The sequence below is a fragment of the Bombus fervidus genome, chromosome 4 (assembly GCF_041682495.2).
Source record: "Bombus fervidus isolate BK054 chromosome 4, iyBomFerv1, whole genome shotgun sequence".
NCBI classification, from domain to species: Eukaryota; Metazoa; Arthropoda; class Insecta; order Hymenoptera; family Apidae; genus Bombus; species Bombus fervidus.
The window spans coordinates 15,305,034-15,331,821 of NC_091520.1; the positions used below are offsets into that span (position 1 = coordinate 15,305,034).

The 26,788-nt window shown below is 37.5% G+C and overlaps 1 protein-coding gene across 3 annotated transcripts in view; it reads right to left on the reverse strand.

Moving 5' to 3' along the window:
* LOC139986321 (solute carrier organic anion transporter family member 3A1-like) overlaps positions 1-26,788 on the reverse strand; it is a 66,572-nt gene that overhangs the window by 35,745 nt on the left and 4,039 nt on the right. Inside the window, exon 1 of one of the 3 annotated variants that reach the window (XM_072001548.1) lies at positions 14,439-14,746. The exons of the other annotated variants lie outside the window; for them this stretch is intronic. The gene's annotated coding sequence lies outside the window, so the exon portion shown is untranslated. Of the gene's footprint in view, positions 1-14,438; positions 14,747-26,788 lie in introns of those variants that run through there. 3 annotated transcript variants of the gene reach the window in all.

A 26,788-nucleotide genomic window follows, 5' to 3' on the forward strand; every position in this document is an offset into this window, starting at 1 on the left:
TTAATACAAAAATAGATTTGTACGCCAAGAACTTCTAGAATAAGTATCTTTCAGCGTGCACCTAATGACGTAACGAAAATCCAATCCTTCGAACGCGTTAATGGCACCAGAGGTCGAATCGAACGGATCTCGCGACTAACAACTCCAATTACCTTATCGCGAAAGGAAACTTCCCTAATTACCTAATTCGAACGTTCGCGAAAGTTTCTTCCACCTTTGTCAACCAAACGGAAGATTCGAGGTATGTTAGGTTAAGGTCGAGCTCGAGGCGCGTTACGACACCCGGTATATGTTCGGGGCCGCCGGAAACTTTTGGCAGCGCGATAATATACCGCTATACGGTACTGCAGAAAAATATAATGCGACAGCCTGCTGGCTTTATATAGATCGAATCGTATACCTGTCCCATGTACCGAAACGAACGCAATCCCCGGCTTACCGGACATATTGACTTCGTGATGAATCACCGCGATCGCAAGTGCGCAAACCGCGTCCCGATGCAACACGACATTCTTAACAGTCGCCTGTAAAACGTTTCACGCCACGGGACAAATCCAAAACCTCGGTGGAATTAGTCAAATTGCTCGAATTCGAGTCGTTCGAATTAGAAGAATCGTGCGAAATGAGACGAGTCGACTTTCGATTCAACGCGTTTCGGTTAAACTCCCGATGCTCGGGTTCCTTTTCAAATGTAGCGTATTCGCGTGCGTGAATTTAGCTGTCGCGTCGTTTCGCCGCTCTGTCGCGTATTCTCCGTTTTGTAGCGGGGATACGAGATACTTGCGTTTTTCTTATACAAAACCGAAGGGTCGTAGAAAATTGTGCGCTAAATTTACGTAATACGGACGCGCGTACTTACCGGTCGTTTGGAAATCGAAGGAACGTGTAGAAAATAGCAACTCGATGTACCAGGGACAAAACGGGACTCGATCGATGAGGTTGAAAGTAGGAATTTGTAGGAACGTTAAATTCGAAGTCGGGTAAATGATAATGGAATAGGTAAAGGGCTTTCGAGTTGCTGAAACGAGCTTCGACTGTGCATACTATCTGCTATTTTATCTTCGTTTGGAAAAGAACTATGCGTGACCCGTGTGTATTCTGCGACAGCTTCTATGGAAGTAGGGACGAAAGTTCGTGGAAAAATGACCGCCAGGATGATTGGTAGAGGATAATTGGATATTTGGTGGCAGACAGGCGTTGATTTCGATGAATAAAAATTGTAAGTAATCATAAAGGGTTTGAAATGAAAGGGGATTTTAGGTGGTTCTTAGTATACGTTGGATAGGGGTGAAACTTTCCATGCAAATACGTACTTGTTCGACGAGTCGCTAGTAATAAATATGGAGTTGTAAGGTGAATAGGAAGGAACGACGTTTACTTTCTCGATGTTTTTTATTGTACGCACAGTCACTGTACTTGTTTCTTTTTTTCAAACGAACGTGACCGACGCAATTCGAAAATATGAACTTGCTCTGTTCAAATGGAACATCTTATAATAGACGCAAGTGTTGTCTAAATATACGTGTCTCAAATATTTCAAAGTAACCTTACATCTCTTTATTTTCGTCTACCTAGACACTTAGCTGGTTTCGAAACGAATTTATTCGTTTGTAATATATTAATCTCTCGAAATCACGCGAGGTTACTTATAATAGGTTAAACAATAGGATCTTTCATGTACAATTGCGGTTCGATTCATCGCGATAATCCTAAATCTACGCTTACACATATTGTATATCATACGGTGTACTAATTGCAATTATTTAAATATAGATTTGAATTATTTAGATCTGACAAAGTCTAATAAATTATACTCGATCGCACGCATTCTCGACGATTAAATATAATTTATCCTTTTGATTCAAAGGAAATTCATGGTCCAACTGTATATTTCTTTTTTAATTCATCACGCTGTGAGACATAATCGATTGTTTCGTTTCGTTTCTCATACCGAGACGGAGTACTCCGAAAGAATACACTCGCAATTAATTGTACAACGTTCGTACACGCAATCGCGATTAAGAATCGGAATAATATTCCAGCTCGTTTCTGAACTTGAATTACTCGCCGATCAGCTGATAAGCAAGCAGATCTATCAATGGAGCGAACGTTTTTTCATTAAGCCGCCTTTTCTATCGTCGATAGTTTCAATTGATTAATGACCTGAATAACACGAACAATACGCTTCCTATTTTTAGCCAGTGAACGGTATCGAAGACCTTTGTGATTTTTATATCGATCGCGTCCAGGTTACCTTCGTTGAAAAATTGTAGAAATTTCAATGAGCCGTTCTTACGTAATTCGAAACTATCGTTAGTACACGACGATCCAATATTTACCAAAAATTTTCAGGAAAATCAGCAGTACAAGAGCTTTGAGTAAGCGTCGTCATATCGCTGAATCGTTACGTATTATTTTATTATCAAATATCACTTTCGTTACTTCGTTCAACGTATCACGATTCGAATTTCGTTCAAATTCAACTTTTCCGCGGTTCGATTATCGGAAACCTACTCTTTGGAAATTCAACGACAAATCCCACAGCTAGAAAATTACGTCGCATTCGTTACCTTGGTCACGAGCAACCTGGTCAAAAGCAGGTTTTCTTTTATGCAACGATTTACATGTATTGGGTTGGCAACTAAGTGATTGTGGATTTTGTCATTAGGTGGTATCGGCAAATACGGAATAATTGGTCTTCTGATTAACCACAAGCTGCGCTACTATTAATTCGAATAAGACGAACTCTCTGCCACGATCGTATCGGGTTCGTTTTACAATCGAAAACACGAACAACACAGTCTCTCGTATTCTTCAAATTTATACTCGTCGAGGACAATCAAATGAAAAACACTTTTAGCTACTTTTTTCTATCGCTCCTCTTTTCATTATTTCAAGTACCTACTTATACCGTACTCTCTCAGAACTCGATGGACTGTTACGTTAAAGAGGCTATCGAAGTTTTTAAGACACCGAGGTGAAGCAGGATTCAAAAAAAGATTGGAAAACACTGGTTTATATCTAACTTAGCGTAACGTAGAAGGGATAGAAATATGAATAGATGTCGGTACCTTTTTACTCAAAACGCCTATTCATTTTATATACGTCGTTTCTCAGAACTTTGTCGACTAGAAATGAAACTTTTCACGAGAATATCAAAATCTTTATTAGAAGCGGTCGAAACGAAGCATGCTCGAAGAAGGATTGGGATACATCGCTCCGCGGTCTCGTCGCAGATCTCGCACCAAGAGTCACTGTTCTACTTGCAGGATGAATCAGAAACGGTCCATATAACTTCGACTGGCTCCGCATGAACTGAGTCACTATATTCTGGACTGTAAATGGTGGACTTGTCGAGTAAACGGCTCGTTTCATGTGACTCTAAATATAAAATCACTTCCTCGAGGAACACGTGCCGGAAAATGAGGCTGTGCTCCGTACGATTACACGGGCTACTGAAACCTCTTCATTAGCAACCAAGCAAAAACCATTGCTGCTGTTAATACGGGCCATATGCAACGAATGCGAATGAGATTCCACCGTTCAAACTAGGAACACCATATTTCATCGCCGCCAATTCATCCTTCTTCGAAACATATTAACCTCAGGGAGAGAGAGAGAGAGAGAGAACTGTTTGATTAATTGGTAGATACAAGTTTCCTGCGTTCTAGTTGGTAGGGCGACTAAATATACACGTAGTTCGTAAGGGATGGTTAACTCGTCAAACACGAAGCAGCGGAATAATACGTGAAAACTGTGTAAACGTAATATTGTCTTAAGAATAATATGTACATTCGATGCTTGAGAATTTCATGTAAGTTTCGACTTTTACTAACAGTAACATATAAAATATATCAAATCTCTGCGGTATGAGATAGACAAAATTTACAAAATTTTACTCCTATTGTAGGATTTCATGATCGTATCGTTATCTTTTTATTGCGTTGTTTAATAATTCCATTAACAATCCTGCAAACAGAATGGCATCAACTTGTAAAAGCTCGAATCTCAGATTACTAGGCCGTGGATTCGTTTTATCCATCGAATCCGCTATAGCGTCCACTCCTCTTTGTGTATTTTATATATCTTCGTGCGTTACACGCATCCTGCGGATTTTTGCATTTTTCAATTTTGCATAAATGCATAAAGATCCGCGGTCTACCGCTCGGTTAAACGCATCAACTCCAATCTCCTCCGCATCCTTCTTATTCACTTTGCTTCCATACCATAACTAGCTTCTTCTTTGTATTGTGAAATACAAAGTTATCGAAGAACGAGATAAAATCTGTCTACTGTCACCAATTTACACGGCTGACCATCTTTTGACCAGTTATTGTACGCGCTACACGGATCGAACGCTGTAAACTGCTGCTGTAAAATTAACATCGAGCCCCGGTAGGACGTTAGAATCTGGAAGAGAGCGAGGTCAGACGCTGTAGACTGTGAGATCGAGTTCAGAGAGCGTAATCGCCGGGATCGTTCTGTAGGAAACTCGAGCCCGCTAAGAAATCGTGGGCAGGATAATGAGGTCACGCGTATAAAACGTTTCTAGATGGATCGCAAATCCTGAATGCGACTTGCCTGTCGCTTCGTAGGCGGTTCGAACGAGCCACAAAGTGGGACACCAGTTTTTCGAAAATCTTAGTATTCTTTTTACCACTGGGTCACTTATGACTGACACCTGCTGTAAGGATTTGTAAAAGAGAGTGGGAAACTTTGCAACATTGTCTGCAAGGTTATTTTGGACAGAAAATTTTACACGAATATATGTACCTGTTATCGTTCTTGATATTTTTCTATTTCGTTTCTTGCGAATTTTATGAATTTGATTTACGAAATGAAAGTAAAGACGCGTTCTTGCCACAGAATCTTTTGTATTTTCACATACTCCGTGAATTTGTTTACTACGTTAAATCATCTTCGCGGGGAGCCCAAAAGATACCAACATTTAACTCGCGAGTATCTAAGTACGCAAGGGATTGAAAAACCATCGGGTTTATTAACGACGAGTAGCGTGATTAACGAGTAACATTATATTTTATGTTTCGTGGTTCTTTCTCTCGAGTTTCCTCGACGAGTATTCGCAAACATTTGCATAAACATTCGCAATCTGGTAACGATTTCTTGCCCAAGTACTATAGAACGATTCGATGTACGCGAGCGAAATTCTAGAAAGCATATTCAGCCCATTACGATCGCGCCACCTGAATAACATTCATCTCGCTTCAATAATCTAGAAAAGAGAAAACCAATCTAGAATACTATCTTATACTCGTATTGACGTGAACGTTGATCGGTTCGATCGATCGAGCAATAAAAATTGTCGACAGTTCAGCTGGTTCTGAGAACGGGGCAGACCCAACCAGGTTTCCATGTGGCTTCTTTAATTTTACACGAGAATAGTGTTTGCAATCTTGTTACTATACATAAAATATTACGTGTACAGAGGAAATCGAGCTGAAGACAGAACCGACTGCGAGTATCGTTCTTTAAACCGTTCCTTTCGAGTGCTATTGTGCAAGGTGTGCTAGGACTCATTGACGTAATCGAATTGGCATCGCGAGCGTCACTGAATTCGAAAGTCGAGGGATTTTACATTATGAAACAGAGTGCGTATCTTCTTTTACTGCTCTTACCATTGTCTGTAGCACTCGAAGCTGTTAAACGATCGAGCACATAGGCGAACACGCTTCGTGACAATATCGACCAGGTATTTTAAAAAACGAAGAAATAAAAGAGGACGATCGATACTGAGAAGAGTCGATCTTTACCGAAGATCTTATAAAAATATGTTTGTCATTTCTTTGTTCTTTGATCCGAGGCGCAACGTACTAATATTCGAACTACGATCGAAGTATGAAACTTGTATCAGAGATATCGAAATGGAAGGTTATACGAAAAAGTACACGACGCAAAAGCAAAGCAAGCTTTCATCTATATATTTTATAAAAAATCATTCGAATCGCCTAAAACGCACCGCTATCGATCTATAATAACATTTCTATAAAAGTGTTGGTTTTAGACTATTTAGTAATTCCACTGCTAATGACAGGATCGAATGACGAATCACAAACAAGACGTCTAATCTCACAAATATGTGATAACGAAATTTTCAAGTGTACAATCTTACGGATGCATCCATAGGAACGTAGACAAGATTAGAAAACAGCCTAACGCAAGTACAAATATTTTCTCCAAACTACATTGTCCTCGGAAAAGGAAAAAGAAAAAAGAAAAGAAGAAACGCATTAAGAAAGAAATAGTCCTAAAGAATCTTAAGATCAGACAGTTTGTTCCCAGCGGTTGTCCTGTTCCCTCCGTTTCGGCTCGCACAGAAACCAGGCTTTCCTTGGAAATCAAAGGCAGATCTGTGTGTATCTCGATGATCGTATCACAGGAAACACTTACATAGAGAGCCGCGGGCAAGATAACGAGGACACAGGTACAAACACGACGAAAGAACCGTTTGACTCCGTGTCTTGACGTTCCTGACTTCTCAAGCGGACATCGTAACTCTGCCCGTTGATTCTCTTGCCAGGTTAAGCGGATTAGATCGGCACTGAATGGGAAAACAGCCATAATTCCGCTTATTCGGATCGGATAAGGGTCGAGATAATGTTTCCATAACGGTACGGTGTTTCATTCCCCCAAGGATTTCCCCTGGTGAACACGCTTTCTTCACTTTGTGATCCGACCTTCTCGACTCGGTTCTATTCGTAGATGCTGCGAGCACTCGTTTCGCTCGCGACGATGTTTGTCTCGAAGCAACGTTCAGATTCGCGATATGGCGAATAATAGCGATTCGCGCGAACTCGAACGCTATTGTGCGTGTTTTATATTTTTGTATCTCCTTTTCGTTTACCGTAACGAGATACGACGACTATCGTGATCGATCGTATCGGTACAATTTGAACGAAATCTTGAAATCTTTATAGTTACAGAATATTTATACTTACGAGTTAGAAGACGCTTGTTGCTAACGTACATTGTTGTAAAAAGATTAATCTCTGCTCGTGTTTGCGGTACATGTGATTTGTGTAATACTTATTTACAAACGTCCTTGCTTGCAGGTCATATTTTTTTTTATTCTTTAACGTCAATCGTATCTTTGTAAACGATGATTGGACAAGAATTTAATCGGACATTGCGACTGCTCAAGACTTTCTGAAACATAGCGATATTTGTTGAAGGTTGTGATTTCGAGCGACGAGTCGCTAACAACCGTGTTACAACGACTCGTGCAACTGTAAACAATCGATGAAGAAAACGATCTGTCTTATCCGTGTCTCTTAAAATTGTACAACCTCGGGCGCTTTCAACAGACTCGTCACTTTACAGAAAATATAGTCGACAGTAACGATAAACTGTATTCTTTCATATCCTTGGCATTCCGACATGTTCGAAAACTGTGTTCCATCTGACAACGAAATTGGTGTTGTTGCAAGGGTTATTATCAGAACGTCCTCCATCGGCTTTCGTTTCCTTCGGACGCGTTGTTCAACGTTTCAGCGTAAGGGAGACACGTTTCTTTATTTATAACCAATCTCGAATATACAAGGAACGAAACGCACTCAAGGATAATAATAAATTTCATCTCCATTGACCTCGCGTTAACCAGTGATATATTTTATGACAAAAGCGAATGTACAGACAGATCGAGCCATTATTAATTGCGCTTGTGTGACAAAAAGATAGAAACGAGTAACGAGGAAAGTTGAGATTAATGGAAACAGAACAGGAGACGTAAGAATAAAACGAACAAATATTTCTACTGATTGTATTTCTGTTTTACTCCGCTGTATACTGGACATTCGAATTTTTAGGCTGTCATCGAAGTTCAGGACATTTCATTAACTAACAAAGACAGAATTGGTGCTAAATCGCCTAAAAGCATCGGTATATAACCTCGCTGGTACCTCCACCACCATTTCTACGTCTTTTTCAAAGCTCCACGCAATTATATTATATACCTTTCAATCGCTCGAGGCAACAAAAACATCACACGCGGCGACAAATCTAATCGCGTCCATCGAATCTTTCCATCGATTCATTATGTTGTATGTACTCGTTTCTAAGGTAATCGATATAGAATCGTATCTTCCAGCCTGTGTTTGCGCAGTACACAGTTGCCATAGAAAGCTACGAAATTTTGACGCGCATCAGACTGATTTACGCAGCTGATGAAAGACCGTTTCATCGGAGAATAAGCGATAATAATAAATATACAAATAATGCAAATAATTTTTCTAGCTCGCGATGTCTCATGACGGAATAACGACAAAATAGCGGGAACCATCCGCGTGAATTACGCGATAGCAAAACTGAATGTAAAATAGAGGGTAAACAATCGCATTTCTTCACTCTGGTATCGACAGCTCCACTCGTTACGTACGATAAGTCGGAAAAAAGACCGGGGATGATTAATGGTACGAGGAGGAAGATCTCGTCTGGTTCTTTCCACGATCGACGGATAATTACAATAAAATGTACTGTGTAATCGACTGTCGACGATGTGTCGTTAATGTTCGGCTTTTTTCTAGAGAAAATTACACAGATTCCATATTTACGTTCCAATTAAAATGGTCGAGTAGATTACGACAACTTATGAAACGTGGCAATTTAGTTAAGTGGAGATTCTTGACACGTATCAACGTTTTGTCGTTTCCTTGCGATTACGAATTTGTAGAATTATCGGCGTATTAATTCTCTTAATTACATTGATTATATTGGCGGAATTACATTGATTATAGTGAGATCCGTGAAACGAGTGGGATTGGGATTGAATTAGGAATGAAATAATTGTATAACGGAGGCTAATTTGTCTTCCGTGGAAGAGCAATTTGAAAATCCGATATGTTCAGGTACGAGGAAAAGCTTGTATGAAAATATCAGCTACCTTCGCCTGGAGACTAACAGTTACATCGGCCTGAATTTGAAGGAAAAATTCTTACCGAGTGAATCAAGCGGCGGCGCTCAATGAGACCTCAAACGTACCAAAATAAACGAGGAATATAACTGTAAAGCATTCGTCGAGTCGCTTCCGTGTGACATTACCATCGAACATGAATGAGTCACGATAAAAAAGATACCGAGAAGTTCGCATTATAAATCGAAGATGTAATTGGACGGTGGCGATAATTGAGAAAATTAACAAGCAATGATTATATTATCTTCTATTAAACGATTACGATGAACTCTCGTTTTACCGATAATACGAACGAAGCTAATTAAGCGATTAAAAGATATGTATACTGCGAAACGGAAAATACAGCTTCTTCGCAAATCGAATTTATCTTCTCGTCGAAGAAATCGATAGAATTTATACGTTAGAAATATCGAAAGAATTTCGTTGATAGAATTTCGTTGAACTCGTTGTAATAATAATGGTAGTCCTAATATCGAGCAGACAGCCTGCAGCGTTTATTACAAATTACCATTCTGTTGCTCGCAAAGATGCTTGTCATGTTCCTTTTCACAAAGCCTATATACGATCCTCGATAGGTAAATGTCTGTCCTAACGAACATGCAAACTACTCTCTTATTTTAATATTTAACGTAATCTACCTAAAATCAGCTGCTGGCCCACGCTTTGCGAATTTATGCTCTATTCGCTTTCTTTGATCGGTGTACGTGCACTCTATCAAGGGTTTTCGGTGCCTTTGGAAGCTCGCCAGAATGCTCTGTATAATGCTGTTACAATGCTAATTCCTGATCGCAATGTCTTGCGGTGCCAGGCGAAATTATGCGGCCCAGTCTGCCAACCTTATAGTGCTTTATAGGCGTTTGTACGTGGCACGCGGGTCCGCTTATCGTATCGACGTCAATTCAACCAAAATACTGTTTCATTTGCGTAGTTGGCTACAACTCGTTATAGGAAAGATACGCGAACGATCGATGATAATTAATGTTCGCCGTTGGAACCAGCTTCGGCAGACTTGTTTCTGCTATTCCGAGTTAAAAGATATTTCCATTCTTTTTTTCTTATTATTCCCTCTGCAAGGTATAAATGTTCTATCTTTCTGGAATGCGCGTATTTGTAATACGAGATTGTGGAATTATCGAATTGATCCAATAACTAAAATGTATCTCAGAATCGTTGTTATATTTCTTCTTTTGCTTTGGAATAGCAAACAATCTAAAGCTTCAAATATCAATATCGTATGTAAACCACTGTGCGATCAATGGAACTAATTATTCTAAATAAAAGAAAAAGAAAAAAAGCAGTGCTAAAATCTTTTCAAATCTAACGTTTAGAACGTTATGCAATCAATCATTTTAATTTTCCTTCTGCTTGCTCAAAGAAATTGCTTTAAAGCTTGCGAAAGAATGTTTTCTTCTTTCAACTAATAACAATATGTATTCTTACACGTTGGTAGGAATTTCAATAACAAGAAAGATATCCATAATTATTTCGTAGCGTGTAAATCGTATTAAACGATACACAACGAATTGTACAACTTAATGTTTACTACTGCTGTACATAATATTTTACGTATCTCGATCTCTAATAGAAGCTTCCAATTAACTCGCCTTTCATCACGGTTCGTGGCATAAACCAGGTGTTACGTTTTCATTAATCGGCGTTGATTTTCACGTACAAAGTCTTATGTATCCATCTCAACCTTGCGGTGAAAGACAGCATTTACCACTTTCTCTAGGAATCGTGGGACTTCGTTTTATCCATACGCAGGTCCCAAGTACCCAGGTATCGTCTTTTTTTATTTTCCATAAACTTCTCTGCAATTTATGTGTGCGCTTATGCAGCTTCTAAGCGCCAGCGTAAATTCTGTTTTCTTGATCAAGCTCGTCGCAAGACGAAACATAAGCAACGCGTGAAGCGCTTTATCTATCCACTCGTAAATCACAACGATACAACTGCCACGAAGATAAAAGATTACACGCAACGTAGCCGAGTCGAGCTTAAGAAAAATAATTACTTTCTTTTTGCTTTTTCAAGCTTCCAATGAAAACGATAATTTCTACGTCCCACTTTTCTCTATTATGAATTATCGTAATTGATTTTTTCCTTTCTATTTATTCCGATGTACAAACGTCGAAAAAGATATAATAGATAAGTGTTTCTATGGTGAAACAGGGTCCCGTAAAAAATGTGTTGAAAGTTCGAGCAACGGTTTCTTAACGATGTTTCATTTTCTGCGACCATCTTTTAATGCTTATGAATGAGAGTGTAGTTACGTAACCAGCGATATATTTTATCCGTGTCAAATGTACAGTTTTAATTAGGTTAATGATAGGTCCGACCTGAATGGTAGATCGTGCGGAATAGACACTCCGTTAATTTAATTGGCTTATGTACGCTATAAAGAATATTCTTGCAAATTAATCGTTTAAAGCAAAAAAGATTAACAGAGAATTGACCAAACTGGTTGATTTTATTTTACGCCAGTAAACGTAGCAGTAAATTAACTTACGGAGTAAAATGGCAAAATATAGGAATATCGGGAAGAATTTCTGATAAATGAGAGATTCGATTATCATTGACCCAAGTATAATCCATTTTTAATCTCTTCTACGAGTTTATTAAAGAAGCGAGGACGAGACGCGCAAAGTTTCCTAATAAGCAATAATTGCTTAAACGCGATAGTTTTGAAGGAGTAAATATTCTTCCAAAGAATCGCAATATCCTTCGTGTCTTGTTGCTTGAAAATAGGGCCAATAATTAACCGATACCGAGTATCGAGACTAGAACACTTTTCTAAAACAAACATTTTTTCTCACGTTATATTTATTCCCTCTACTCTATTTTTATCCTCGTTTCAGTTTCTTGATTTGTAAAATTTATGACACCTTTTAAAGAAGCCACGCTGTGGTTAAAGTTTTACCACGGGAATAATATTTCATATGTAGCAACCTAATGCCAGAGTCGTGCGAGATTCTTGAGTAGGTGCTCGTGAAATAACGTGGGAGGCCCTTTACCTTCCTTCCCTCTTCAACAGTTGTTCGAATTATTTTTAACACCAGGCTACCCCGCTGAGCTTCGACATTTCTTTTCTTTATAGGTCGGCTGAAGGACTCTGGTGAGCCACATGATCGACCATTGTTGAATTAATCTCTCGCCTTGTAATGTTATCGCTCGTAACGTGATTTATAGACCAAATACAGCAGCTACAATATGTATCTGTAGACCACTGTATTTGTTATATTCATAGAACCAAAATGAAGAACGCAAGAATCAAAGAATCAGGGAATCTAAGAACCTTAAGAATCCAAAAATTAAAATTCAAAATTGAAATCAAGATCTTTTTATTATTTCTTAGATTGCAAGATTACGATGCAAATAAATTACTATTTTTCTATGAAACAATAATAAAGTCCAACAATTGGGAATTCAAACTGCAAAATGATCCCAGCGCAGTAACTCGCAATGTCTACGCTATTCGTAGAAAGATGGAAAGACAGGCGAATTCGAACGGAACAGCGCCGAGCTCACGGAATTAAACGTGGCGATTAATTAACTTTACGCGGAAAACTTCACTGGCGGTATTTAAACGTTGTCATTGTAACGGTCCGGTAACATTTCATTCTTAATGACGATCATGTCGGCCATACGTCCATTTCGACCGTATAACCATCGTCACCGTTACCATTTTATGGCCACCATTTCGAGCGAATTCGCGCATATAAACGATCGCTGTTATTTCCTTACGGTCGAACAACGTTCCAAATTTTCTATCTATCTACATATGTGTCTCTTCTCAATGAAAAATTCCATCCCAGCTCTCTCACTCTCGTTCGATGATATTCCATCTGCAATTTTCCATCTGCGATTTTTCATCTATAAGCGCTATTACTCCATCGATTCCAGGCATCGATTTTCAGCTCGCGTACACAGCCATCCGATAAATTATCCTCAACCTCGACCTACGACGGAATTGCCGAGAGAAAACAGTGGATTACGGCAACCAGTGACTTTCTCTGTCAGAGTGAGCGACTGGTATAGGCGAGTTCCACTGGTCGTTCGAATGCACCGTCCAACATTCCGAATTTTCTAGTCAAATCGCCGGTTTCGAACGTATTTAACTAGCAAAAATACATACACCGTACGTAAGTAGACATGGACACGGGACATCAACGAGTAACATGTAACGATTCTACTATAATTTACTTCGATTAATTTCATAAACGACAAATGTCTTTTGTTGTTTGGTAAAATTGATCTGAAATTCTAGCGCATTATGTTCTTCTTAGAAAGTTTACGATTTTTTTTAAGAATCTTATTAGGACTCTTATCGAAGATAAAACGAAGGAATTATTTATAAATACGACAATGCTTAGAATATGTCTCATTTCACGACGCAAAAGCAAAACTCGGAATATAAACAAAATATAGATAGCTGGCGCACTCGAAATCGTAGAATAACGTTTGACTATGATTTGGTGAAAATCGATTTTGAAACGGATGAAATACGTGCACTTAGGTAATGAGAAGAGGATATAGTCGAGGATCGAACGTCTTTCGGGTGAAATTCGGCGTGAAATACGAGATTCCATACGGTTAGCAAGTTTCTGAAATGTTCTAGAACTCGAAATAGTATTAAATATCGCAATTCCTCTACAAAATAGCGAGGCAGTTCCCATTAAGCTCTACTTGATAAAATTATCGCGACGAGAATACGAGTTGCTTATATGAATAATAAAAATAAGCATCTTAGAGTGGCAAAGAAAATATCAAAAATTATTTCCATAAATAATTTCTGCAACAGAGACAGAAACCAGAATCAAGATTTGAAAAATTCCATCGAAGTGGTTATTATTATTAAAATTGATTCGGACAGCCCCGGCAAATAATGAAATATATAGGTAGCCAAAAAAGCAGACCTCGCAAAACTTGGTAAATTGGCTTCTTTCCTTAAACGGACAAGCGACATTATTCTCGAGAAAAATAGCACCAAATGGTCGATTAATCACGTTCGTGACGCAAACACCGAAATGTAAAAATTAAATCGATGATACACAACGTTCTCGTGTTACATTTACGCTTCGCGTAAATTTTCCTTTTCACGATGTTATATCGTGTTACGAAGGTAAATAAACGACATGCAGACCTAAGGGAAAATTCTGTGATGAAAATACGCGTAAAAGCAACGTTCGATATCAGGTGCAATTACCTTGAAAAGGTTCGACAATTTTGTCATGGAGATAACGAGACGAGTGAATTAAAATATGTAATTCGAAATAAAAACTGTCGCGATGAGCGAATTACGATAATTTGAAACGAAGACAACGAAATGGAAGAATTGTGAAAATGTTTCGCAGAAAACATAAACGTTTCCATTAACACGATTACTAAAAAATTTATACGGAAATATGATTAATAAAAACGGAAACATGGTCAGGTTACAAATGTTTCACAAGGGAAGAAGAAACATGAAATTTATCACTTCCACGTTTATACGTAGTTCTTAAATTAAACTCACCAAACCGTATGTATATCACTTGTTACACCAAAGCGTTTCTTCGAACTATCATTGTCGACTTTTGTCGCAGTACACGTATACACGAAAGATAAGGAGCAAACTGTGTCATTCAAAAGTACACATGGAATATCACGCCCACCGTTACAACACACTGCGAAACACACTATGCAATATCACGATTCGTTTAAATATTTATTGTTTAATCGAGACGATTCACGCTATTCGACGATCTGGACAACGTTGCGAGCCATCGAACGCTACCTTCGACGAGACTATAATGCGACCGTACGATGACTGATCGCTTGTAAACCGAATTTTTCTATCCGAGTCTGGAGAAGGCCCGCCTACTTTTTATTTCGCAGACATGTGACTGCCTCTGCGTGTCACTTTTGATTCGTTCAACGCCAGATTTTATGAGAATTGTTTGGCGTAACGTTGCTTCCATGATTTTACGACGAAGGTGGTTAGTTCGATCGAAACTCGGGCTACACAGAAACTGAAAAATTCGAAGTTGCAGAGAATACCGAAAATACATTGCTTTTAAATTCATCGTTTTTAAAGATTTACGAAACTATTCTATCGTCGAGGAACATCTTCGTAATATTCATAAAACTTCTGATTTCTGACGAAACGTAATTTTCATGATTTTACGACGGGGGTGGTTGGTTCGATTAAGTTCATATCGAACGTCTTCATTTTATTGGCTCGATCCTCTTGCACAATCGTTTACTAGCTTATAATATTAGCGAATAAACAGGAGACAAATTATAGATTATACACCCCTCTTGTAATTTTACACGTTACGAATACGAAAAGAACGATCGAATGATCCGTAACGTTCAAAATTTACTTGCAAAATTTCATTTACTTTCTCAGCAGACTTCACCCTACTACATATACAAGAGAATTTATTGAGAAAGAAAATAAAATACGAATGAATGTAATAAAAAGTATCGTACAATAAAAGGAATTTTGCTAGTAATTGCCACTCGTCTAAATTAATTATCATTTTAAATAACACTTAGTGTTACAATGTTTTAAAAATATTGTTTACAATAAATTTGTAGTATTCTAATACTATGTGCTTTTTTTCGTATTGCACCCCTAAATTATCAGAAATGATGCAGTAAAAGAGGAAAAGAAAATGCTGCAAGTTGCACAAAAATATAAATTCGATACGTAGGTACATGAAATTTCCTAGATCATTGGAAAGAGATACCAAAAGTCCAAAACAAAGTCGTCGTGGGATTATGCAACGATTATGGGGAACCATGAAAAGGAAGCCGACTGGACACTCTCTCCGGACCTATTCGATCACCGATCAACCTTAACCTCCTTTCGTTCCGGAATAGGGAAATCGGCAATTATGGCAAACTTGTTACTTTCTCCGTGTGTGTATTACGTTGAGCATAACATTACACGCGTAATACGTAAACACAGCAGAGTGTACGTGCCCGAACAGAAAACTAAACCAAGTCGAACTGGTCTGACTAAAATTGTCCACTATTTCGCAGCGTCTAAAATTAGATAAACTAAAATCAGATAAAGTTTGGGAACCATATTTCATAAATACGACGAAACGAAAAATTCAGATATTTTTCGGACGATATTAGCGTAGTTTTCAGCTTCATTGTCCAATTTTTCTTGAAGAAAAATGTGATAAAATATCAAAACTATTCGCTGTGTGTAAATATCGGTAGCTGAATGCCACTCTCGACGTGTTTGAAATAAAAAATTCTCTTGTATTCGCAAGCTAAAAACTATCGGAAACTATCTGTCTAAAATTTAGAATAAAATTTGTAAAAAAGTTTCGCTGGTACTGAGACTAATTCAGAGCACTCGGTAAATCACTGGCGCAAAGTTACCGTCGTATCGGTTCCAATTTCAAACTTTCGTTCGATCACAACGGTATAACGAAACAAGTTTTCAAATTCGATTCTATCGAAAACGAAGAGCATGGTGAAAAAATATTTTTATTCCATATTTTCGATAGGTATATCGTCTCGCATAGAATGGCAGCAGCTTGTAACAAAAAGCAATGAAAGAGATAACGATCGGGACGATAGAAAGGATCACACCGTGGAACTGGTAGAATTTTTTAATTGGCCCAGACCAACAATGAATCCGCGTTTCCACACTTTGGTTTACGTCACTCGTCGATACCGTGTTTCCGCTAATGAAGCAAAATTCCCAGAGTGTACACGAGACACGGGAAACGTTTGTCTTGTGTCAGCGTACCTTATAATCGGTACCATCGACGTGCTCCACCGCGCGGGAAAAAAATTCCTGATAAATTGCTGGGGAAACGCTCGAGCGGCGCATTCTCGTTCACGAATACGCGCGGACACCACTGAAACCATTATGTCGTTGCATCATGTGAGTCAGCGCCGCGCGATCCACGTGAGTTTAATATCCTAACCTCGTTTCAGTTAATTACTCGTGATTAGCCTGAAGACAATCTGAACTAGGTCTTGTCACGTAACTCCTCCCATGTCTTTGAACGTCGACCCATTCGGTTCGCATTCTTTGTTTCCTCCTTCTGCCACGTTATGAATCTTTCGTTTTCTCCTTTTTTACCTCTTGGCGACGCCTCCTCCTATTTTATGTGGGTCGAACGACGACTCAGATGAACAGGTATCTCTCTTGTACAGAGTATCCCAGTAATTATAGTACAAACGACACGAAGCCGATTACTCGAAGCAAACTCGAATCTGCTACCGAACGATTTCGGTTCAATAGATTCGTCGCTGTTAGGAGAGTAGTATATTAATAAAACGAGACGAAAATAAATAGATAAAAAGAGATCTAGCCTTTGGACGGCAAAGACTTATTCGATTCTGATAGGTATAATTATACACTTCACGTTTATTGCTTCCTAATTATAAAATAGCTTCACGCGTTCGATTATATCACGTTCAGTTATATTATTTCAAATTATATTAATTTGAATTATACGAATATAATTCTTTAAATTCCTATTCCTTGAATGAATTTTATTATCGCCGGACGGTGTAAATTACTTCCGTTTAAAACTCTTTGCTCTGTCAATGTAAATACAATAAGATGTTTGACGTGTATGTGACGATATTCACGCGACAGGTTTGAGCAAACCTCGGTCAGGCGAGATTTAAAAGAGATAGATAACTCGTAGTCGTAAGTGGCATGGTATTGCGGAAGGTTAAAGGGCAACAGTTCGATATATATAAGCGAACGTTCTTATACAAAATCAATCATAAACCAATATTTAGATACTGTTTCTTCAGAAATATATGGTAGCATTTTAGCAATTTTCTTTGCGTTTTACATGTCCCGTGACTAGGATATTCTATACTATTATAGCGATCATCTTCAACGACATTTTTCATCGTCGCCTGATAATAAATATTCCATCACGAACAGCTGGTTTCTTATAGCTGGCTCGATCATTGGAAACGACAGTGGAACATGAATAGTCTGGGTGCAATCGAGTGTTAAATATACGCCTATGAAATATTTTTAGGTGTAGCTTTTGCTTCGATGCTTCATTCCACGGAATAACGCGGGTTTGCTCGTGCGTGAAGCAAATTGGACGGCGTTTGGTAATCGTCGATGATTCTTTCAATGTCTCAACGACCAAGTTCTCTCTCCGCCTTTATATCGTCGCGGATATTAGTTCGTTAATACTTATAAATTTATTTCGATAAGAATTTATCGGAAATATCGGATTGATTAACAAAACAGGAATTTCAAGCTGATAAAATGTCCGCGCAAGGCTTCCGCTAATTACATCTCTGTGATTTACGCGAATTGTTCAAGCTGTACTTTTCTAGTTATGATTAATGAACGAAACCTCTCAGGATACACCTACAAAGTACTTAGCAATTTAAATAAGTTCGTGCGCCAAAAAAAAAGTAGATCAGTGATATCATTATTCTCGTGTCACGTATGCGGTGAATTTTCATTTAAATATCGCACAGGAATAAAATTCTAATGCATCCAACGTATACGACGAATTTTCGAATGTACTTTCCCTCTTTCAGATTTATCGTAATTTTCGAAATATCCGATTCCAATGATTTTCGTTCGCGCGACACGATATCCGATATCTGATAAAGCTCGTGGCAATATTGGAAATGAAATTTGAAAAATCATCATACGTAGCAAAAATATTTACTACGCGTTTTACGAGAGTTTGGTTAATAATTTGCAAAATATATAGATAAAATAGAAATTGTTTTCCCCGTGCCTTACGCTTTAATATCGTACAAGAATTTGTTTTAGATCCTAGCCATCGTCAGAAATATTCAAATAAGGGTCTGCGCATACAGAATTTGCATAAAATTCCTCCATCCCAGAAATCCATTTCACGGGTACGTTCATCGTTTAAAGTCAATGAAACGAAATTCACGTGGAATACGAATGGTTGTCTGACCTGGTTTTCAAGTTATGGTCGTTTTTGTGTTTCAAAGCTGCTTCTAACAAACTGAACTGCTGTAACTAATTCCACAGAACTGTTTACCATTGAAGTCTGTTATATGTACATCCAGATAAGGATCTGAAGCTATTGAGCGCATCAAACCGATCGTTTCGAACATTGTATTCAGACGGATACACGCTTACCGATCGAATTAACGCGAATAACTTGTATTCGTAAAAAACATTAAATGGATCGTGAATTACCAGCGTGAATTGCGTTATTTTTTAAATATCAAATTTCATCAAAGGTCACTCTCCGTGTGTCGTATAGTTTACTTTGTAGTTAGTGTGCAATTTAGCTTAGAGAGCTGGGATTAATTTACTTGTTTATTGCGATTTCTTAGAAAAGTTCAAATTCTAAGAGTCGAATTCTATCTATAAATCTAGGAGATACATCGCAGAAGATTCTAAGCTAGACACGATTTCTTCTTCGCGATTCTTCCAAGAAATATGTATTATGTTGACAAAATATGGAATATTTTTCTTGTAAGGAGGAAATTCTTGTTTATTAAAAATTCTTACATATTAGATATGTTAGCATCGCTAGATTAACATTTTTATTAAATCGTCGTAATTTTTAACACCAACGCTTGTGTTGTGGCGATATTTTCTGACGAATAACACGATAATCTGCATCGACTATTACCACGGTATTATCTCATCTGCCATTCGTTTCAAACATTTTCACCGCTTCCCTGTTTACAAAACTCGCTTGCTACGATATCGTTCATTTTATAGTAAACTAGTCTACTACCAATATCATGATTCATTCATAAATTCTTATTCACCTCGAACTCTTCCTAGCTATATTTCACGTCTTAAAATACTTTCACTACGCTCTGAACTATAATATAGTCTAGCCAAAAATAAAAAAGTACTCCTACTAATCTTCAACAGTGCCATTCATCCTCTTGCTTCACACAGACCATCATGCGACCAAAATTTCATGATATATAACCCAAAAACTTTTTTCCAGAGGAAAATTCGTTTCTTTCTCCGCTTCGGTTATTTCCATTTTGCGATGTTTCCTCACGGAAATAATTCAAACCGCGTGTTCTCTCGCTTCTTTTCGAGTAATTAATCGAACCTAACTTTAGAGGATGCATTCTTCAGCATATGAATAAGATAACCAGTTTCAACTGCTTTTTCATGCTGCACATTGAGACACGAAAAGTGAGTCTCAAGACGAAGTTAGATGTTACAAGAGAAATAAAAGAAATCGAAGAACGCGAACATCCTACGCACATTGACGCAATATTTTTAATCCCTGACTCTTTCACGGTCAGTTGGAAATTTGGCGCGTAGAACCGCGTTTACAAAATTTTAAAATCGTATATTGTAGGAGACAAGGAAATATTTGTACATGGATATTAGTGGTCTCTGTGTGTACTTAAGAAGAATTGGCTTGCGATCACAGCCATTCTTCTTTCTTAGCCGAACACGGAAATCTGACAGGACCGAACAGCTACGACCTTCGTAGAAGATTTACTCAACGTATTATACAATAGCGACGTATAAATAGGATCAAGCACCTCTGGCAATTTAACTGAAATTGGTTTTTATCTGCATGGAAAGTCACATGCTTGCAAGTATCGCGTAGAAGCAGCAACGAAATTGTTTGCAACGATCGCGAGAAATTATGCCCCGCAAAATGTGATTGTTTCCCCTCGAGCAAGTATTCGGCAGGAAATTTCTGCGATATTAACGTCGAAATTGAGTTAGAGCTTTTCCTGCATCGGCGGCACCGGTGATCGGTTAACAGATATTGAATTTTAGAGGCCGCGAAGCATTAAATCACAGGGATGTAACCATTGATTAATCGCTAATTACGTGTTTACCACAACGCTCGTCGATTCAGGAAAATGTTTGGCAATCGGAATCAACTAATTGTCCATTTAACTTGCATTTCTAATTTCTCCTCGTTGCAAACGTGCTATCGTAAAGGGCAGGATGCCATCAGGTACGTACGCAGATCGCATCTTCGTTATTGCATCGAACCATCGATCAGAGATTAATTTAATAATTTTACAGGTAATAAATTCTTGGTAATTATCGATAGTTTATGGTTTTCATATCTCAATTTTCTACTTAATTTACTTAATTTAATTCTCGTTGACGATTCGTAAAAGTATTTATCGTAATATCGTATCTCTAACGTCTCATACTTCACTGAATCTTAAAATGCTACGAATTTATATTTTTATGTAAGCACGTGTTGAAAAACGTATTATACATTGCTATTAATATTATCGTTAACTAAAATAATTTATTACGAAAATACGATAGATAATATCAATGATACTACAATGGATAACTTCAATACATAATACGCGATAAATGAATATATTCATAAAAAACTGAAGGAAAACATGTATACGTTTATATATACACATATATTTTGCAAGAAAATTCGCAACAAACTAATTTACTGCATTTAACCATCTCGATCATCAATTCGATAATCATGGCAGTGAAATATTAATTTTCTGGGCTAAACACAACGAGAAAGTACGCTCGCGAGAATTTATGGTCTACTAGCAGCGCGTTTATGTAACGATTCCTCTATTCGCGATCATAAAACTGTAACGAGGTCTCTTCCGAAACAAAAAGCGGGGAAAAAAAGAGCAGCTGGAAAAAGAAGTCTCTCGTAATCGATGCTTATCGAAATTACTCTCTCACAGCGCGATATAATTGCACGCTTCTCAGAAATCGCTTAACCGAGACGCTTAAACCGTTCCAAAAGCGTCCTCAATTTTATAATGAAGCTAATTTCACGGTGACTTACAGACACGGCGGAAAAATCTGCGGAAAAATGTAGGAGAGCAAGGAAAGAAGTTTTTCGCCTCTAAACGCTTCAAATTTGGCTCCAAATCGTATGCTCCATTAAACGAACAACGACAATATGCATCGATGTTTCGTAATTGGAGACAGCCTCTTCAATTGTGAGCTCTAGCGAACATTCGAACAAAATTTGACGGAAAATTTACGTTTTGAGAAGACTGTGGATAAAATTCACTTTGTAAACGTTGATACGTTAAAATTGCGGTCTTGGAATTATCTTGTCACATTTTTGCTTTTGTTTTAACGAGCAGCAACGATTGAATTACAAGCGTGTAGAACAACTTTATTCCCTGTATGTGATATAATTTATTTCTCAGAAAAGAAAAGGAAAAAAAGAAAAAAGAATTAATTCGCACAACTAATATTTCAAACCGTTTCATTGTCACTTTACTATTCTTTCCCATTAGTTTTTCAAGTTTTTGCTGGTATTCGGGTAATCACGTTGCTCGTAGAAATGGTTAGGTTTCTTACTTTGCCAGACACCGCGGTTCATGTGAAAGGAAAAGTGGCCAGGATTCTGCAAACGAGCAGAGGAGCCCTTGAAATACTTTTTTTGCACTTCCAACGATCCTCGATCGTTTTTCCACCTCGAAAAGATGGATTACCCACGAGATGCGTAGGTATCCGAGTCCTTCGTAAACACACACATATACACACAGAAAATAATGTACATACTCACTATAAAGACGTATGTGTGTCTGTATGTAAGGTTTCCCGTCCTTTCAAACCGAACGTTCTAGATACAAATATAATCGAAGGCGATAGAATGGATAAAACTGCAGCAAATCTTTGATCGACGATTAATCACGAAAGTTTAATTACAATACGTTAGAATCAATTAGAATTTAATTACGGTCTAACTTCGCTAACTATCTTGAAGATATTATCAACGATATTTTCGTAATACTAATTTTTATGCTCTATTACGAACGATTGTTCTACATCAGAATAAAGAGGTAAATGATGATTTAGGAATTTTTTATTTTATCAATTAAACAATCTTCAAATCTCTCTCGCGGATACAACGAATCTCATTTGGTATCGTCATAGGAATATCGTAGTTTATTGAAAAAAAAAAAAAAGAAAAAAAGAAAAACAAACAAGGAAATCATCTGAACTTATTGATCGATTTTTTAACTCTCTTTCCCCTATAGTGATAACACGAATATGGGCAAAATCCTGTAGAGATCTATCTATGGCAAGCAATATGTAGCGTCAGGTTTAGATGATTTATATACTTTTGCAGCGATAGGAAAACCATAGTAAGATGCATACAACCCGAGACTCTAGTTTCATCCTTTTGCTTTGCATCTAAAATTCAAAATATTTTCACGAAAATTTAGTCGTCCCGTTGAAAAAATATCGATCGGCTACCGTCTCGATCTACTTGAATAAGCTTCTGAGAGTGGCGTGCACTCAGGAAATTAATTTCAACAATCGATCACTATGGCTTCGCGACACGATGTCACATACGCTTCATTCTCCCTTAGATTGTCATCAAATAATAAAAAGACCAATTTTTCTTGAATCTTATTGCGAAAGGACAAAGAACGAATTGGCACGGGTTTGAGAAACTAAATATTTTTTCCAATTTTCAAGCCGATTTCTACTTCGAAATAGCCTTCGCTGATCTATTTCGAGTTTCGCAGATGACGATCTTGGTTCAAAACTTTCATAGTCGCCGCATCTTGAAATATTTCATGCCAGTTTTTCTCCTAGAAGCATCTGCTCCCGTTCCCGCAATAGTCCGTGCACTTTTCTGAACGCATACTCTACGGGCAAATAACTATAATACGTTCGTACACCAAGAAATGACTTTTATCCTGCATAAAGGAACACGTCGTGAAAAACGTGCACGTCCATTCTCCTTTCTCTGCTTCAGAATTTTCTTGTTTCGCTGCTATACCTACGCTAAATTAAAGCCGCGAATAGGACGTACCCATTGTTCTTTAAAATTAGTCTAATCAATAACAATAAGAAATTTTCCGTGAGACTCTCTACGAGCGTTCGAAATTTTTGAATATTCGATTCTGGAACCATGCAATTTTTGAATTCTACTGTTCTGGAAGCTTGAAATTTGAAAAATATGAAATATTGAAATCTAGAAATTTGACACTTTTAAAACTCGGCATTTTAGGGATTCGAAACATTGGAATTTCTATTTTCCAGCACTTCGATTTCACTTTTATATTTCAAATTTTCTCTTGAATTTCGTCTCTGTCAAGAAATCAACGCGGATACGAAAGGAATCGAGGTCGATAGATCTCCTTTTAAAAGAAACCAAAACGCGGAAATAGCGGAGGTTGGAACGTAAGGCCAATTTTGTGAAAAAAAGGCCACGAGCGTTAAATCAATCCCCATAAGGATGTTCCGTATCGAATCTTGTTACTCTCGCTGCCGTTTGTACACGCTGCCAATAAATCGATATTCAATGACAATTTGCTATCCTCGATTTTGCGAAAGAGGAGAACGAGGCCAATTTTTCGCTATTTCTGAATTGCAACCAGGTCATATTTGTACCGTCATCGTTGTGATACTTTGGTTAATTAGTTTTACCACACATGTACGCTGCAAACTGTAGGAAGTTTGTAGGAAACTGTGAGAACCTGTGGTCACAGAACGAGAATTATTTCACCGACGTTGACAAAGTTTCGCTTTTTCAAGGCAATAGCAGCGGTCGCCAACGGAAGCTTTTAATAGTACTAATGAAAACAACTTGTACACGCAAATAGTATGCAAATAAAGTAATTCTATTTGCCTCTCTTGAATTCCATGTTTATATAACGCCTGAATTTTTGAATATTGGAAATAACGCAGAGTTGTGCAAACGGTATGTGTTTAAGAGGAAAAAACGATATAAGCGTGATAAAGCTTCTTTCTGTTACACAAGGTATTATTAATTGATAGATAAAATTTGTTGACCTTCCTTGGTCATAATTTTTTGTTTATTCGATTGCTAGTAATAAAAAGAAATTACGGTCGACCGTTAAAATCGCTCGGCTTCTGACATCTAAACATATTTTAAGAGAAAAGCATTCTTAATGAAGAGTAACACGAGCAAGTGAATTTATGTAAAAAGATAGACGAATTTGTAAGAATGTTACATTAGGAAGTATCGAGGTATCATTATACTGTTCTCAGTAAAAATGTTCGTACCCAAGGTAAAGTTAAAATTACGTCAAGCTGATACTATTAAAACTACAGTCATGAAGAATGTTCGGTTTTATCGAGTTTTATATCCTAAACTAAGAAAGTTCGCGAGTATGTAACTCTTTTCAAGTATCTAGAGTTACCCACGTCATTTTTTTTTAATGATTTTTTCTTCTGACATACGATATATTTTTGAAGGATAGTCGTTAACCGATGAAGCAATAAAATGACATATAAATTTCTAAAAATATTTCAATAAGAAATTCCTGTACACAATTCGCGCATAGAGAGCGCATATTTTTCGCACACCCAGTATATAGAAATTCAATCTCTACTAGGTACGTGCACAAGCAATAAAAAATACGATAAAAAGGCCATACTGCCAACACAGAATGGTAGTATGTATCTACTACAATAAAACTCAGACTCGTAAATATCAATGAAAAATAATCATTCATTAACGATCTTTTAATAGACTAACACACAAAATTGTTCCAAAATTAAACGTATAATCGTCTATACCGAAGAACTTCTCTTTCTGATACTGCAAATTTATTTCTAGAAATATTACAAAAGAAATGTAAAATATTTTTAATTAATTTAGCTTTAGATTGATTTTAAAGGCAAATAGGATGTCTATTCAAATAAAAAGACGTTTTATTAATTGTTAATAAAATAACACAAATATTCAATAGCAACGAATCAGTCAGAAACAAATAATAAATTATTGATATTGCATCTAATTAATATGCGAGTAAATACATAATTAACAATGCGATCACACGTGTACCTATATCATTTATATGCACGGCTAATATTGTTTAAATCATACGATGAAAAACTAGGTTAAGTGCGCCACGATTTACTGTCCCACATTCTTCTCTTGTTACAAATTTTCAGTTATAAACCGTCCGCGTCAGAATATTGAAAAATATCATACTTGCAAATACATTAATGATATTAAACTACTATTTCCATGTTCATTACGAAGACGCTAAATGTGTTTAGCTTTTGCATTCATAAAATTCATTAAATAAAAATGCAAGCATATAATAACTAGGAAATTCCACATCAGCTAAGAACGTGAATATTGATACTCCAGAAAACGACAATTTATTATTGGAAAATATTTCATAACATAAATTATTGTTTCAAACACCCAGGGAATACCAACTATCAAAGTATTTGTCCAATCGATTATTCATTATATTAGTACGCTATAATATTTAGCGAGATCATTAGCATTAATTGTACGTCTAGGATAGCTATTCGTGCCGTATACCAAACTTTTACTAGGTTTCTTAAATATTTTGTAACTTCTACGTAATTTCTCAAATTCGCCTCAAATCTTACCAATATAAAGATAATAGTCGAGTTTCGTTACGCCGTTAACGAAATTCCAAAACAATAACGTACAAAACGTAACATGTTCATGAGAAGACCCCATAAATGTTCGAATATTGAGCCACAATAACGAACCATTGTGAAAGTTATCGCGATACAATGCTAAGCAATGGCCACATTTACAGTGAGTTGGCCTAACCAGGCGCGTCGCGCGCTCGAATTAATTCGGTCATTCCTTCCAGGCTATTTCGAACAGAAAAGCGGACAAACGCGCGAAAAATGCATTACATAACGACGGAGGAGAAATGTAAGTAGCTCGAACGAAAGCATCGGTTAGCTAGCGAAGCACACGTGTGACTTTCAATTTTAATATGTCCACGGTTCGAACGTTTCGACCCACCGGATCGCTAAATCGTGCTAGTCGGGGCGACATCTTCCCGTGGTGCACGAACACCGTGGAATTTATAGAGGTCACTGGTAAATTCATCCACTTCCCGACGGACATGGGTCCTCGCGTGGACGTTGTGTTTTTGCACGAAATGTCTGACCCTCGAAGGTTC